General features: G+C 39.8%; 1 protein-coding gene and 1 long non-coding RNA gene across 3 annotated transcripts in view; one reads left to right on the top strand and one right to left on the bottom strand.

Annotated features, from left to right (window-relative positions):
* The window catches only part of LOC116698667 (uncharacterized), a 16,756-nt gene extending 16,622 nt beyond the window's left edge, over nt 1–134 (top strand). Inside the window, exon 3 of the long non-coding RNA XR_004334276.1 lies at nt 123–134. This is a non-coding gene — a long non-coding RNA (uncharacterized LOC116698667). The remainder of the gene's footprint in view (nt 1–122) is intronic.
* Nucleotides 1–18,187, bottom strand: part of LOC116698452 (cytoplasmic phosphatidylinositol transfer protein 1) — a 73,376-nt gene that overhangs the window by 31,395 nt on the left and 23,794 nt on the right. The window lies entirely within an intron of this gene.

Below are 18,187 nucleotides of genomic sequence, written 5' to 3'. Positions count from 1 at the left end.
GCGTGAGACGGAGCCTGCTGGACCCATTCATAATGAGTCAGCCGTCACTCTGTCAGTACGTCCATCGCATTCCCCTTCTCTCCCTAGCTCTTTTAAGCGGTTATTGTTGAAAACAAGTGAAGGAGCTTTTACAGAGATACTACATACAGAGATCTTTTTTTATATATATCCTAGGCTATTTATTTCAGCTAATTTTCATTTACATATGTTGCAACTGTATGTATGTACAACATACAACTTCAACATAAAGAGGAATGTAGCACAATATGGATGTGAAAGCAGTTTTATAGCCTATGTGACTATAAAATATGTTTTAGTTAAAATCAACAAATGATCATGATAATTAATCGTGATCTCAATATTGATAACATTTTTCGTGATTAGCATTTTGGCCATAATTGTGCAACCCCAGATGAAGCATTAAAGACATGCCAGACTATTTGGCTGATATTTCCACGTTAAAATTTCCCTCAAGAGTGACTTCAAATGTCGACTTGTCAGAATAATGTTACACCTGTCTGGACTGAAAACAGCAGAGAAATCAAGTGAAAAATACAGTCTGTATGACGCAGGGCTGGAACCCAGTTAGCTGTTGGCATTGAGGTGAAGGTCATGGTAGTGTGCTATGAATTGCAGATCGGCAACCACAGCTGCGGCAGGCTGTGTGTGTGTCACAAGAGAGTGGTGTGAAAAGCGGTTTGTAACATGCCACCGTGTTGTGTGTGCAATTGTGTGTGATGTTTGGAGCAGGGTGGATGAGAGGAGAACACAGTACATATACATTGACTGTGTGGGTGAAAGGGGGTGTAGTATCTTCATTAGTGATATCCTGTATGGTGTTGTCTGCTCACACACTCGCACACACACACTCGCGCACACACCCCCACACTCGCGCCACACCACACACAACTCGCGCACGCACACACACGCGCGCACACACACGCACACACACGCGGCACACACACGCGCGCACACACACCACACACACACACACACACACACCACACACACACACACACACACAACACACACCCACACACACACACACACACACACACACACCCCACACAACCCCACACACACACACACACACACACACACACACACACACACACACAAAACATCCACATCACACTACATCACACACACACACACACACACACTTGCTACTCCGCCTTTTTTGTAAATGGGACAGATAATGGGACACATTATAAATGTCCAAATCAAACCACTTCAGGAGTAAATGACTCACAATTTGTCCTGGAACACGGTGGACCATGAACACAGAGTTTACCCGTCAATTTAACAACGTACACACTGAGCACATCTACTTTTCTCTTTTTTATGTTCAACCTTAAGACAAAAAGACTGAAGATCCGCTAGGTGTTTAAAAAGTTAAAAAAAAAGTTAGCTTCATAGAAAAGGATGCAAAAGTGAGGTCACACTATTTAAAATGAGTGCCTTGCAATACTACATTTTTAAACAAAAATGATTAATGAAGACGATCTTTTCATTACAAGGATAAGGATGAAAAAATTGGATGCATTAGATTGATTCTCCAGATATTGGCTGAACTAGCACTGCTTGTGTGAGATTAGGCTTTTAAATACTTTTAGGGTTAAATATATAAGGAGAAAAGTATTTTCTTAAGTAAAAGTTTTCCTGTGCTTAGTATGCTACAATTATCACAGCTTGTCTTGAAATCTATGTTGAAATATGTCTCTTATACATGTAACTGTGTATAGAAAGCTATTAACAAAATTAACAACCCACAAAAAGCTGTGATTTACAGGGAGACAGTGGCGGTGAGTGGACACCAAACCCTATTAAATAGGCATAAAGCCCGGTGAAGAGGGCGAGGGGGAGGGGAGGCCACTGATCACAGTGCCCTCTGTGTTTTCAGGCAGTGCGCCAGCCACGAGCTAAAGGCTGTTTTATGTTTTAACACAACCAAACACCACTCACCACATTCTGTTCAGGTTTATCTGTCTTCTTCTCAATTTACTATTCCCTCTATGTCCTTTCAATTTCATCCTCTCTCATCATGCCATTTTCAGAGCTCCTGGATTTTCAATCTGTCTTTTATTTTCACACTTTTTTTCTCATGCCAAAACACACTACATTTTCCCTTCCCACTGTCACTGTGACCAAAGATGGTAAAATTTCATGGAGTTGGGGTCGTCACAGTAATAGCAGTAATTTTATGTTTCAGAATTTAGTTTGAAATAAAGGTGACGTTTTAGGTTTCTCATGCAGCTCCGGAGTTAACAATTTAGAACTCAAGATGAGAGGCTGTGCTGTAAATGCAAATGTGTATTCACTTAAAGCACTTCCTCTCCTGTATCTCACTGCTCAGAAGTGCTAAGACACAGAGCTAATGCAACAGTGATAGCTTGGGGACATAGACCGGAGACTATGTACATTGGCTTGCAAGTACATCTGCATTTAGCATCCTTTTCCATTTCCTTTCCTAAACTTCTTCTTGTATTTACCTTCTTCACTCACTTTGCCTAATTTGTCTACTGTTTGCTTGCAACTTCACAGTGAGGACAAGACTTTTGACAATGGTATTGGTTTTTTTTTATCAAACACCCTTTAATAAAATGAATAATCATTTTTTCCCAAATGTCAAAGTAGAGGACTATTTAGAGGAAATTATACATTAGCAAGAGTGTAAGCAACAAGTGTGTTTGTGTGTGTGTGTGTGTGTGTGTGTGTGTGTGTGCGTGCGTGCGTGCGTGCGTGCGTGCGTGCGTGCGTGCGTGCGTGCGTGCGTGCGTGATTAAGTCACGACTCCAATCCAAAGTCATGTTTGATAGTTGAATGTGACACTTTGATAAATAGCAGTAACAACAGTTCAAATGCTTACCCTGTTGGCCATACAAATGCACATGCAAACGGACACAGTCACATAAGCATTTAGGCCTAATAAACAAACAAGGTGTTTAATTACACACAATGACAGAATTACACTCAGTGACACAATATTACCTTTTGTCTAAATACTCTATAATGAGATAATGGTCATTATTAAAGTGCTGAAAAAATTAAAATCTACCATGACAACTGCTGCTGAAGATCATTATATGATGTGGTATACAGTATTTGACAGCTACAAAAATAACCTTGAGAAGAGAATGTTTTTGTTGTTTATAAGTCAAGAATTAACTTTAATGTTTTTTTAATGTTTCTGGTGCTGCACATCACTCAGTTAGGTGTACTAACACAATGCACTGTATAGGCAAGGCAGCTTTATTTGAATAGCTGATTTCAGCAACAGGGCAATTCAAAGTGCTTTACACAAAAACAGTTTAAAAAAAAATCAAAAAAATAAAACACAAGAATAAACAGTTAAACAAAACAGATATGCCCTCTGCTGCTGTTCTTTTCCTACACTTATTTGCAGTTGTTGTGGCATTATGCATGTTGACAGAAAATCCATGTAAAGGCCTTGAAGTTGAACTCATTATTCAACAGCTCAACACAGAGCAAATAATAGTCTGATATAAAGACAGTGTGGTGCCTGTGTGTGTGTGTGTGTTGTGTGTGTGTGTGTGTGTGTGTGGTGTGTGTGTGGTGTGTGTGTGTGTGTGGGTGTGTGTGTGTGTGTGGTGTGTGAGACCTGTACCGAATAAGAAGTACGAGAGTAAGATGATTGTGTGTATGCTGTAAGTGTTTATGAATATAATGGCCCGTGTAGGAGTGCAGGAGAATTGTTTAATCCAGGGAGGTGTGTGAATAGCAAAGTGAGAGTGAAAAAACATAACATAAGGAAAGGTCAGGATAGGTGATGGCACTTGATGGGAATACCTACGGGGAGTGTGGTGTGTTGGGTGTGTGTGGTGGTGTGGGTGTGTGTGTGTGTGTGTGTGTGTGTGTGTGTGTGTGTGTGTGTGTGTTAGAAGCAGGGACACTACTGTGCTATTTTTAGCCATTCTGGTTGAAGTTTGACTTCATCATTGGGGACTAAGGACAGTCCATTTTCCTGCCTTCTTCTCTTTCTTGTTCTGTTTAGGTGTCCCAGTAAGCCAAAGCCACATCAGTGAGGCAGCATACACAAAACCAAAGCCCTAAAAGTGGTAAACCAAAATGGAATACAGCCATCATTAATGTTGTTAATTACACCTATGCTGTTTGCGCTCTTTGCAATTACCTCAGATTTTCAGAGTATTTACATATTTTCTACACATGATGCTGAAATTAATTTAATTCAAGTTCGATGTGGGTGTGTGACTTAGCAAGCACGAACACCAATAGTGTGCAGATTGACTTTAAATTAATTTATTAGTAAAGCTGTGTGTTCAATGCTACAACACCTCTGTGAAAAGGCAAATTTATCCTTTTATTTTGCTTTAGAGTACAATCCATCTTGGATCCGAGCCACAGGTCTTATCAGTGTCCCACTGTTGATAAACAATTGTAACACTGTCTATTTTCTACAGCACTTTTTCATCAGTCATCCCAAGTTTCTAATGTATGATTTATGTAAGAGTAACAACTGAAATGAACACACACACACACACACACACACACACACACACACACACACACACACACACCCACAAACAAAACACACACACCACACACACACAACACACACACACACACACACACACACACACACACACACACACACACACACACAACACACCACACACACAAAACAACCAACCAACCAACCAACCAACCAACCAACCAACCAACCAACCAACCAACCAACCATGTGCAAAGGCCAATGATGTCTGTATTCATTTGCATATAGAGTGGGGACATAAGTGGTCACTCAAGACACATACAGAGACACATTCTAATTGTGATGGGCTCACTCAGGTCGGATTCTAATACCAGGTGGAAATGCAGCCCCTGAGTGCAGTATCTAATTAGACCAGCTGTGCAAACACCCGCAGGACAGGGTTATTTTGGAACTTAGTTGGAGACCACTGTAGTGATTGACAGACTGTCTATCCCTTTGGAAACAAACTATTGTGTTTATGTCCTGTTGGATAGAAGAATATGGATTTAAGAAAACTGGCAATAATTAGAGTCAAGTGTCTGATCTCTTCTTATTAGTGGCAGAACTGATCATTTAAAGCTTTCAGAAAATATATATGGTTGTTGTTTGTTTGTGTAACATGAATAAACAGTATTTACAGGTCAGAAACTTAAATACAATAACAAATAACAGCAACTACCATTAGGTGTGAACACAGCATCAGAAAGTCACAGATAAATAGCTTTCTCTCCTGAACCTTACCTTACCTTACCCTTCTATTCAATAATATACACACAGTGCTGACCATACATACGCTTCTCTCTTTCCTTCCCCTCCCCATCTCTGTCACTCTCATTTTCATCATCCATTGACGTCTTTGTCACCCTCTCATGACCTGTGCATTACTGATGCAATGTACTTGTGAGTGGCACACTGGGCTATTGCACAATGACAGCTCAGATAGTGTTACTGTCCACGGTGGTGTAATACTACACGCGCTAATGATTCTTGATCTAACACAACTGCACCGGCCAGTCAGCTGAGGTTGATAACCCACCAGCTATGCTCACAATCCTTCTCTGGCATCAAGCACATTTTCTTTTGCTATTCGTTTAGTTTATTTCACACATCATTGTATATTTAAAACACAATTTCATGAAGTAAAATGATCATAAGCAGGCCGTGTGAAATTGGGAACCCCAAATAAGCTACTAATAGCTTTTCGGAGGGCCTGACATGATTTAAGCAAAGATAATGAAGCTCCTAAGAACAACTAAAAAATATTTAAAACCCTAGCTTCAAACAGTGCTGTTCTGTATTCAACTATACAGATAAACTGACATAATGCTTTATTGATTTCCAATAACACTTACGTAATTTGTTTGAGGTTGTGAACTTTATAAACCCTGGTGTGAAACTTGCTTGTTTACAACAAAAAGTGTGTCAAATTGACAAGCTAAGAGAAATCAATAGTGTATTATTGGGACAGGCCTAATGGACACTTAGCTTGGGCAACACATAATGTAATATACATTCACATGTTTGTAAATGTAAATGTGCTGTATTTATATAGCGCTTTTCCAGTCTTAACAACTGCTCAAAGCGCTTTTACATCTACAGGAAACATTCACCATTTACACACATTCATACACTGTGGCCGGGGCTGCCATACAAGGTGCCACCCGCTCATCAGATAAACATTCACACACATTCACACTCCGATGCGCAGCACCGGGGGCAACTCGGGGTTCAGTGTCTTTCCCAAGGACACTTCAACAATGACTGCAGGGGCAGGGATCGAACCACCAACCTTCTAATTGGCAGGCAACCACTCTACCACTGAGCCACAGCCGCCCCTAGCCGCCGGTTTGTACAAACCAATAGACAGTTCTGGCAGTGGGGAAGAAGGAAAGAAGGAATTTATGCTTTAAAAAAAATCTATACAAATTCTGTATACAAAAAACTGTGTGGCCGAGGTTAAAAAATTGATTCAAAAATACTATAATCTTATTTGAACCGATTCAATATTGCACTGTAAGTTAATCCATCCCATATCAATCAGACTGCAAACATTTTTACAGTTATGAACACAAGGTACTTGCACAAAGTACCTGAAAGAAAAAAGAAACAAAAATTAAACGTAAAAATATAACTGTACTGGCTTGTTAGCCAAGAAGCCAGTCTGTCTGGGAAATTACCTAACAATGTAAAGATCAACAAGCCACTGACAGACATGCTCAAATTTGATTCAATCAATAAATTATTATTTTTTTGTCTTAAATCCACCAGCCATTTTGATACTATACTAACATTTGCAGCATCCTGAGCCTTTTTGGTAAGGTTACTAGGAAAACTCAGCCTAGAGTAATTTCATTCTACCCAAAACAAGTTTCTTTTTTTCTTTTTAACAAACTCTACAAAAGAAAAATCACAACTTTTTATGTTTAACGTATTCCAACTTATTCAAAAGAGCTTTAAGAGTTCCTTATTTTCTTTCAAAGACTAAGATTTTTCTAAGAGCTACTAAGTTGGCAGTTTAATAAATGCAAGTCATTTCTATTGATATTCTGTAATATTTTAATCCTCGTGTGCTAAAAATGCACATAAGTTCCTGTAGATGGCAATGCACACTCCTTTTTTTGCCAAATAAATGAAAAGCTTGTTTCATTTAGCTTGTCTCACCTAGCTTTTCTCAGGAGATGGTCCCAATAATGTGCTTAAAGTCAAGTCAAATTCAGTCTGTGCATGATTACATAATTTAACTATTTTTTAATATTGTATCCTACATTGTGAATAATTAAACTATATTTCATAAGGAAAAAATAACATGAACCGTACAGAACTGAAAACCGTGACCCTAAAACTATGATACAAACCGAACCGTGGGTTTTGTAAACCGTGCTAACCCTACTGCGGATGTACAGAAAAAAGAATAAGGAGTCACAATAAACTAACCTCTATGGCAATAAACATCCCTTGGCCGATTATGCGTCCTTATAAAAGCAAGTGGCTGTTGCAGCTAAGCCTAAATTCGTTCAGCTGTTCCCCATCACAGTTCGTTTTCTCATAGTTACATAAACAGGACTGCGTTTGGTGGGCACATGAACACTGAAGCTGTGTTACAAATGGAAAGCTGGGTGAACACATGAAAATGCCTCCTCAGAAACTAACGTTTATGTGTCCTTGAAATAGGAATCTAACCCCCAAATGCTCCAGTAAGGCTGTTGGACTATGATTAAGACTGTGGGCTCTATTTTTGCAGCGGTGCAGAGACTAGAGCAAGAAGCAACTGATAACATAAAATCCTGCATTAACCTTTCCAGTGGTATTTTCAGGAAAAGGTTGAGCAAGCATTTAGTAAAAGATTTAACCTGCAAGTCGCTCTTTAAGATCGTCACACCAACATCCAACTGTGTTTCCTGAGGGTTTTGTCGCGTGCAATTATTTTTGAGTTGGACCAGACATTTTTGTTAATTTTATAGTCACGCTGCGTTGATAATGTAAACCAGCAGTTTATAAATACGGTCACAGAAACTCACAAGCAGAAAATTTATAGAGCAGAATTTTTGCAACCTTTTGTCTTGCCAGGTTAGATATTTTGGCATCAAAAATCAAAGAGAGATCAAAACAAACCTGCTTCCAGTTGCTTTAACTTAAACTAAACAAAAACGGTCTGTCTTGTCTGCACTTTATATTATTTTTGGTGTTCATAGGAACGCAAAGAAATAACCAAGCATCAGTCAAAAGTGCAGTCTACCCGTGTTGTGCTATGGAACTGCTTGCTGCTGCTCAACATTGGTATTGTGACTTCCATAAAACCCTGTTTTTTGGATTGGATTAGGTTTTACATTTTACAAATGTACATTTTTACATTTTCCGAAACAAGAAGGACAAAAAGAAAAACGAAACCATAAAGACAATTACAACAACAAAATTCAAAAGATACCTTAAAGGCACACATTATAACAGCATACACACTGAAGACAGGTGGGAGGGTGGTTGGGTGGTACAGTGAAATACTCATTTATGGAACACGAACATTAACTGTCAAGTTGTTGCTCTATTGTTCATTTATTCTCTATTAAGAGTCAAAGGGGTGCTTAGAACATGATCATACTCTGCTTTCTATGGAGAATGCAGCTTTAACCCTTGCAAATTCAGAAACTCCTTCAACCTTTTATATTTGTTTTAGCAGTCGAATGTGTGTTTTCCAATTCCAAGTATAGTCCTCTTTATGGAGAGAAAAGTTAGAGCAACTGTATGTTGTACAGGCTTGTATATTTTCCAATCTGCTTTCCAATATACCAGATTAAGTTTTACTCTTGATGAATGTGGAATACAGTTCTCTTGGATGAGGGGTGGGAATAACATTTTGTTAACTTTGCCTTGTTGCCATGAAACGCCACCTGAGTGTAAATGGCACTTTTCTCACTTAACTAAAGCACTTACTGCTCTAGAGTTTAAATAAACTGCTGCAAAGTTTTACTATTGCTGATTTAGCTGCTGGAAACAATTCTCTTTGGATCTATTCAATCTAATTTTATACTTTTACTGATGTTCGAATTAGGAATGTGTGCTGATCTGAGAACAGCCCTCTGTGCATTTTATGCTTGTGTAGCTTTGTCTAAATGTGTCCCTGAAGCCACATCTATGCAGCTATGCAGTTGACCGATAAGGAAAAATACCATTGTGCACTTGTTAAGGCAAGTTCAATTACACACACACCGCCACAGTCACAAGGACTTTATGGCGCTACCAAGGCAACTAAAACACAAGAGCTAATTATAGTTATAGCTGTAGACTATGTGACACACACACACACACACACACACACACACACACACACACACTTATCTTTAGTGAAATGTCAATGAAACCACGTCACGGATGCTTATGTAGAAATTAACACACCTGCTCACACTGTTGCTATGTGAGTGCATGTGCATATATGTGTGCGCGCGATGAAATTGTGAGGGAATTGAGTGAGACTTAACTCAAGTAGCAACTAGCTGTGGTAACATCATGCACATGCAGCCTATGACCATAATTACGTGGTGATAATATGGGAAGAGAGGTCTGTCTTTCTTAATAATACAAACTAATCATATGTACGCTAACAACAATTCAAGAAACTGTTAAACTGTTACACTAACTTCCTGGATTGTATTTGGTGTTTCATCAATACCTGACGCAACACACCCCTCACCAATGCTTTTTTTTTTTTTTACGCAGAGCTGTTTTGCGGTCTGAAGGCCTGCTTGGCGAACATTTTGGACCTATTAGAAAACTTAGATGTGGATTCACAAACTAAGATGCTTGGACAGTAAACCCCCTGGGAGATTGTACATTTATTGTTAAGTCTTGCCTGTCACCACACCTAGCAGAAACCTAGCAAGAGTCTAGCTTCAAGATGGACCCATCATGAAGTGAAAAGTTTCTCACAGTTGTTAATCATGATAAAAATCTTCAGCTCAAATTAATACTGCTTACAGTGGGTTTCAATGTTAAAAGGTGTCATGAAACTACTTTGTTATGTCTTCATTGTAGCTCTTTGTGTTTGTGATGTAATAGAAAACATCCTTCAACACTCCGCTAATGAGTAATATTCATTCAGATTGATCAAGGTGTACCTGCCCCCTGGGGGACAATGCCAACTCCATCCTACTTCAGTAATTATTATTATTTTTTCACAATTTAAATAAAGTAAATAATTTAATTTAAATAACTGTATTGTACTGTTGTCAAATCAGAGTGTGCAACCCACTTTCTTACAATACCACCAGGAATAATGTAAATATACGTTGAGGGTTTCAGCAGATTTCCGTGTGTGAGACAGCCAATGTCAGAATATGTTGGAGGATATACAATGCACATTAACCCACCTAACAGACAGAACACAGTACTTCACTTAGGTGCTGAGCCAACAATCATACTGCTCAGTGGCTTGCCACAGAGAAGAAAGGATGGAAAAGAAGCTGCAATCAACAATTAAATATATAATTAGTTGTCTGTTGCCAAAAAAATTAACTCTGCAAGTTTTATCAGCTGCAAATTCTTCCTCAGTACAGTTACTTGACCTTTGAAAAGATGAACATTTGCTCACACATATCTACAACTGCATCTATTTCTCAGTGCCTTTTACTATCCTATCACTCTCTAATCTAAATCCATGGATTGACTTTTTCTAGGTGCCCTACTTTAACTTCTTCTTAATCCATATCTATATCTTGAGAGAATTCTTCCTTTCCTCACTCTTTAAACACCGAACAACAACAACAACACGCTTTAAAACCACCCCTTTTTACCTGACATTAAAGACACAATATGCAACTTTTTTGCCTTGATGGCGGACATACACCGTTTGTACTCATCTGCCCCTGTTGGCCTAGTATGCATCCCTGCAGTTATCACTCATCTTGATAAGTTGTCTACAGTGGAACTGTGAGATAACTGGCATGTTTAAATCACAACAGGCAATGAAGAAGCAGAAAGTGAACGCTGCCAAACTGTGATTCCCATCTCTGAGTAAATACACCATGCACACTACACAGTCTATCATATGCTGCCAACATATCACAAAGGTTAAGGGTTAAGACTTTGCATGGATCTGACTTTACCGATTTTACTGATAAAAAAACTGTAACAATAAGCAATCCTGCATACTAGGGCTGCAGAATATAAGGAAAATATACGATAACATTGTTAAATATCACAATAACAATGTTACTTGTGATAAATAAACAGAAATCAAAGTGTACGCAGTTCTGCATTTTTGCTGCCTTCAGTATTTTGCTAAAATATAACAAATTGCTTGTTGGATTTAAAACAAATGAAAGGAATAATTTCCAACATCATTTTATTGAACAAATTTAACATTGCATTAAACATAAAAGGCACCACTAAAAAAAGATAGTTTTAAGTTATATTATAAAGTGTGTAAAAGCAGCACATAAAGTGTGTAAAAGTGTAAAATTTGTCCTGATATTTTCTTTCAACTAACAAACAAATCTCCAAAGTGTCTTCCGTGAAATGTATATTGCACCAGTTGATATTGGGATAATGATAAACCAACAAAAATATTGTGCAGCCCTACTGGATACACACACACAAACGTGCAGGCACAAGCAAACTGCACACTACAAGCATAGTCTCTCTGTGTGACACACACACACACACACACACACACACACACACACACACACACACACACACACACACACACACACACACACACACACACACACACACACACACACACACACACACACACACACACACACACACAGTCAGTCAGTCAGTCAGTCAGTCAGTCAGTGGTGGTAGCAATCTGCTGCTGCATCATGTGCCTTGCAAATGCTTTACACTAAATAGAAAATAAAGGGTATGGCAAGGAATATGTTGGTCTCACACTTGGGTCTCACTCACTCACTCACATTAACCTCTGGCTAAAGTAAGAAAAAATTATCTGGAAGAAAAAAAATAAGGGAATGACGTACTTAGACACAGTTGGTTAGCTGGAGGCTTATTGGAACGTAGATGTTAGCATTTCCTACAAGGACAGTGTGGAAGTGGGTATGTGTGGGTGAGACGTGCCAAGGCCAACCACTTGGTCTGTAAACACACTTCAGTACCTTGGACAGCTACAGTTTCCTCACAGGGGAAAAGTGGGTGCAGTCATTTCTAACCTGTGTTGACACTGCAGAAGCCATGTTCAACGTGTGGACACTATATGAAGCAATGTTCACATAGCACTATTCAATGCAAATACACGTTTTATCTTTAGATTTACAGAACAAACCTGCACATTACCAAGCATTACTTATGAGAGGTAAATCTACAGTACATCAATGCGCTTAAATCATCACATGCTGATGGCACAATAGGCTGCCTACTATTAATGCAAACACATTTCTGCAGGGCTTTGAGGTCCTACGATCAGGCCTTACAAGCTGTTCTCCATACAAAATTGAAAACTAAAGGTGACAGAGCCTTTGAAACAGTGGCACCTATACTGCGGAGCGCTATTCCTCCTGATTTGAGAGCGGCGGCCTCGGTTGATATTTTTAAAAAGCAGCAAAAGACGCATCTTTTTAGTTGTTCAATTAGCCACATTGTTGATTGTATTACTATGTATTCTTAGATAGATAGATCCTTTATTAATCCTTTACAGGAAATTACAGTGCCACCGCAGCTTCAAGAAAAATATAACACCACACATTTCCTCAAATATCTTCCATACTTAATAAGTTTAAATACAATAAATAAATACTACTACCATGAGTGTAGAGTTATTTCTATGCATTATAAAACCTTATAGACGCTCGAAAGAAGGACTTCCTGTATCTCTCAGACTTGCACACAGCTGCAATCAGTCTCTGACTGAAGGTGCTGCTGTTAATCACCTTCAGGTCGGGGAGTGTTTGTGCAGGGTCGGTCATTATTGATCCCAGTTCGTTAAATGTTCTGACCTTTGACACCTGCTGGACCTTCTGTTTCTTGCCTTTGTGATTGACTGGGATTTATTGTGAATTGTATTGGGTTTTCAATGGCTTTACTTACTTACATATCTGCATCAGTTTGATTGCATTCAAATGACCTCTGAGTTGACTGAAAACCAGCAAGTAAATATAAATAAATGTTGATTGAAGTAATTTGCTCTAGAGTTGACATAGCAGGTGCATAGTGGATTACAATTGTGGATGTTTTGTTAATTAATAATTAGATAATTAGAATTACAGAGCTTGCCACTGGGATTTTAATCCTGTTTAAATTGGACTCAAGCCTAACAGTCTCCTGATGGGCACAGAGTGCAGTTAAACAGCTGCAGGCAAAAAAAAGTGGAAACATGAATCCTCCGGCTGCAGAAAGATTGCACAAATGCTGGGCAAAGTGCAGTTATGCAGTTTGAATAAGATTAAATGAGTAAATAGATTGTAAACTAGAATATGAGAGTGCATAAAAGGATATTGTATATTCTCTGTTACATTTATTGATTTTCAGTATCCTCAAGAGAACAAAATGCAATGTAGCCATAAGACTAATTGTGTTCTCACTTTAATTGTAAAAGGCCCTTCCTACTGTGATATGCTACTTTTATTTCTCCTTCCATCTACTATTGCCCACTGTTGAATGCAATAACTTCACACATGGGAGCAGTGTTATGAAAAGCATCATATTTAGGAATTATTATTCATCAATGCAAATATGCAATACCTGTTATTTCAGCCCTCCACAACATGAAGTATTTTTAACCCTTTACTATTAAACCAAGTCCCAGAATACACTGAATAGCACAGACTGATGGTATCAAAAACTGTAAGAGAATACTATATGTGTGATCCCATACACATTTAAGATAACATGCTTCCATTGTGTGCATGTTTGTGATTGCGGGCAGAGTCTGGTTTGTGTGTAAAGAGCAGGAGGTTGTTTAAAAATAGGTCTGTATGTATGATAAAAACACAGACCATATTTATTTAGCTATATGCTCTTACGCTGAGGTGTTCAAAATGTCTGCAGTCATCGACGAGAGGAAATAGTGTCTTTGAAAACAATGGGACAGAGGTAAAGTTCACACTGATGGTAACAGACAAACACACAACAGCACAGAACAGACACATGCTTGCTCGCTCGCTCGCTCGCACATACATACATACATTAAAGTGGCTACGAGGAACTTTTAGTTTGTGTTAATTCTAGCAACCCCTTTGGACAAATGTGATGTTGCTGATGTTATAAAGATCCTAAAGTTACCTTTTAAAAGTTAGCGTCACCAGGAGGTCATAAAGTTGCGATTATTGTTTTGCTCAGACAGACAATCATTAATTTACAATAAGAGAATATGTTACCGGTGTATTGTTGAATTTAAGTGTTGCATACGGTAACTAAGCCTGGATGTATCCTGTTCCTTTCTGTTCTTAAACTACTGCCAATTTTTAAGTAGAGGCAGAGGCAGACCACACAGAAAAAAGCAGAGAATGATGCAACTCAAGTGGACTTTCTGGATTAGTTGTATACTTTTTGCCTATATTTATGCAGATGACCAACCGGACCCATTACAAACTTTTGAGCTAAACCCTCTGACCACCTACCTGGGCAACCGAGATGCAAACACAAGAAACACAGAAATATCAAACAAACCAACCAAGGAGTAAGGAATAGGTCACAGGAACAGTGGAAGCATAGGAATTAGCTCATCTGGCACTGTATCAATATGGGAACCAAAGTTTTTCCAAATAGTCTCTTTCTCTTGGAACACCGCAGAGCTTTCAGAGAAGCAAAGAATGGACTTGATTTTCCAGGAATTGGCTAATTGGAGGCTGATGGGGATTTCCATGGTAATGGTGATGGGTAAAGGTCAAAGGCGAGGAAAGGTACCACTTAGCATGTTGGATATCAACGTGAGGATGCAGAAACAGTTACGCACATGCAAGCGCACACAAAAAGGCTTTTTAACAACCAAATAATGGCAATCATGCAAACATTTGAAAAGATTTAGGGGAAGACAATGAAAAAGTGTGAATAAAACCCCACTACATCTGGCTTGAGGCCTATATGGAACCCCTGACTGTATATAAAGAGAAATATACTAATTACACTTTAGATTAGATTATATACAGTCTATTATTGGAGCATATTAACATGTATTACAGTAACTACAGTACTCGTTTGTGTGATTTAGTGAGTAGTCAGTCAGCAACTGCGTCATGACAACAGTCTCAGTGTCAGTCACATGCAATGTTGTGCGCCCCACAGGCCGTGTGATAGGAAAGCCGGAGGGCTGCAGTCTGTGAATGGCAGGCAGACACAGAGGAAAGTGTGTTATTAAAGCAGCAAAGAGCTCTCCTATACCTTGCCACCTGCAGACAGATCAATGGAGCTTTTTTATTGAGTGTCCATTGCAGTGGCTCCCTTGGGGGAGATAACTGAACATGTGTGCGCAAGAATAAGACAGTGAGCATGTGTGTGCGTCAGATGTTTTGTACACACTTCTCTCAGCTGTCTTGGAGTGAAAACTGATGCAACAAGAATCTCAGACATTTTCGTCAAGGCACAGCATGACATTGCTGAGTATAGGGCCTCTCTGACATAGCAACAGAAAAAAATTGCCAGTATGGATAAGCCACTTAAAAGCTGCATTAAGAATGTGTCCAAAAAGCACATGTATAAATTACTTCTGTAAAGTCTTTACTGTTTTAATAGCAACTGCTGCCGTTTCCTCGCCCACCATTTTAACAAGGTTGAAAATACATTGGTGGTCTTGTAGCTTTAGCTCCGTAGCAAAGCTGGCGACTTGAGGGCAACTATATAGTATGCTAATTTCCAAAATAAAAAAAAATAGGCAACACAGTTTGCTATTAGCATGAGCCATGAAAACCTTATAAGGCGGTAGGATGGTAGCAGTGGATCTGTCAGCTTGTATGTCGTTTGTTGACTCCTATTAGCCAAAAATGAACTAATGCAGACAAAATTTATCTTTCACTTAAGAGCATACATCCACTGCAGTGTAACCAATCACAAATAGTGGCATTTCATCATCCATTATGGGTATGAAGAACTAAACAGTCCTGCTGTAATATGGCCCATATATAGGCTGAAAGACAGCCACAGAGCAGACAGCTACTGGACTAAATTGATTAAAGTGAACTGCAATGGACTTCGAAAGCTAAAGGAAAATGCATTACAAGTTTGCAGAAGTCTGTTTTTTCTGAAAGGGTGAATTGATGCCTGTGAACCATTTGTTTGTCTCAGAAAGAAAGAGAGGTACAGAGAAAGCAGCTGAGAGAGATGAAGGTATATGAGGTGGTGGCCAGAAAGGCAGTCAAGATAAGTCCTTTTAGTCCTTGTTAAATCACTTAAGAGACATTTATTACTTCATGGCTGGCTCTTCTTTTAAAGCCAGCAGTAGCCTGGGATTAGTTCTCTAAAAGAAAACATTTGTTTTGCTAATCCCAGGGGAAAATGCTATGACATGTTTAAAGGTCCATGTAACATGTTTACTGTAATAAATCCATGACCACAATGTGTCATAAGATATTAAGGAAACTTGCTAAGTTGAAATACTATCTTTTCTGTCAACAATGCTAATGCCAGTAATTTCTCCTTTGGAAATTTCCATTTTGTGACGGAATGTATGTTTGTGTTTGGTCCTGTGTGTTGTTATCAACTATCCAGTTTGACAGCCAGGCCGGGTTGCATGATATAACGTTATCTGTAACAACGTAAACCCAGCGGGCTACAGTTGTAATGTTAGTACAGCCATGAAAGCAGCAAACAAATAAATGGGATCAACGGAGATGGAATCTACCAAACAAAAAACAAACAAAAAAATTGGTATGTTTCGAACAGTTGCGTAAGCAAAGATGTAACAACCCTCAGGTAACTATTGGAGATGTATTTGAAAGATGGAGACAGCTTAGAGCCAAAAAGGACGGAGTTTTGGCTAATTTTCTCCTGAACAGGTAAGCATTAGCTTCAGGATAATTTATCACGGCTACAAGGGACGGGCATTTTATGTTGTTTCAACATTTATGTACCCATCCATCCATCCATCTTCATCCGTTTATCCGGTATCGGGCGCTGGAGCAGCAGACCCCAAACTTGCCTTTCCCGAGCCACATCAACCAGCTCTGACTGGGGAATCCCAAGGCCTTCCCGGGCCAGGTTGGAGATATAATCTCTCCACCTAGTCCTGGGTCTTCCCCGAGGCCTCCTCCCAGCTGGACGTGCCTGGAACACCTCCCTAGGGAGGCGCCAGGAGGCATCCTTACCAGATGCCCAAACCACCTCATATGGCTCCTTTTGACGTGAAGGAGCAGCGGCTCTACTCCGAGCTTCTCTCGGATGACTGAGCTTCTCACCCTATCTCTAAGGGAGACGCCAGCCACCCTCCTGAGGAAACCCATTTCAGCCGCTTGTACTCTGGATCTTGTTCTTTCGGTCATGACCCAGCTTTCATGACCATAGATGAGGGTAGGAACGAAAACTGACCGGTAGATCGAGAGCGTTGCCTTCTGGCTCAGTTCTCTTTTCGTCACAACGATGCGATAAATTGAATGTTATACCGCACCCACTGCTCAGATTCTCCGACCAATCTCCCGCTCCATTGTCATCTCACTCGCGAACCAGACCCCAAGGTATTTAAACTCCTTCACTTGGGGTAAGGACTCATTCCCCACCTGAAGAATTCACTCCATCGGTTTCCTGCTGAGAACCATGGCCTCAGATTTAGAGGTGCTGATCCTCATCCCAGCCGCTTCACACTCAGCAGCAAACCGATCCAGTGAGTGCTGAAGGTCACAGGCCGATGATGCCATCAGGACCACATCATCTGCAAAAAGCAGCAATGAGATCCCCATCCCACTGAACTGCAACCCCTTCCCACCCCAACTACTCCTCGATATTCTGTCCATAAATAATACAAACAGGATTGGTGACAAAGCACAGCCCTGGCGGAGACCAACCCTCACCTGGAACGAATCCGACTTACTGCCGAGAACCCGGACACAGGTCTCACTTTGGTCATACAGAGACCGGGTGGCCCTTAGAAGGGACCCCCTCACCGCATACTCTCGCAGCACCTCCCACAGTATCTCCCGGGGGACCCGGTCATACGCCTTCTCCAGATCTAAAAAACACATGTAGATTGGTTGGGCATACTCCCAGGCTCCTTCCAGGATCCTTGCGAGAGTGAAG

The sequence above is a fragment of the Etheostoma spectabile genome, chromosome 2 (genome assembly GCF_008692095.1).
Source record: "Etheostoma spectabile isolate EspeVRDwgs_2016 chromosome 2, UIUC_Espe_1.0, whole genome shotgun sequence".
In the NCBI taxonomy this organism is placed as follows: domain Eukaryota; kingdom Metazoa; phylum Chordata; class Actinopteri; order Perciformes; family Percidae; genus Etheostoma; species Etheostoma spectabile.
The sequence above is the reverse complement of the archived record's forward strand: the minus strand, read 5'-3'. Positions and strand labels throughout refer to the sequence as shown.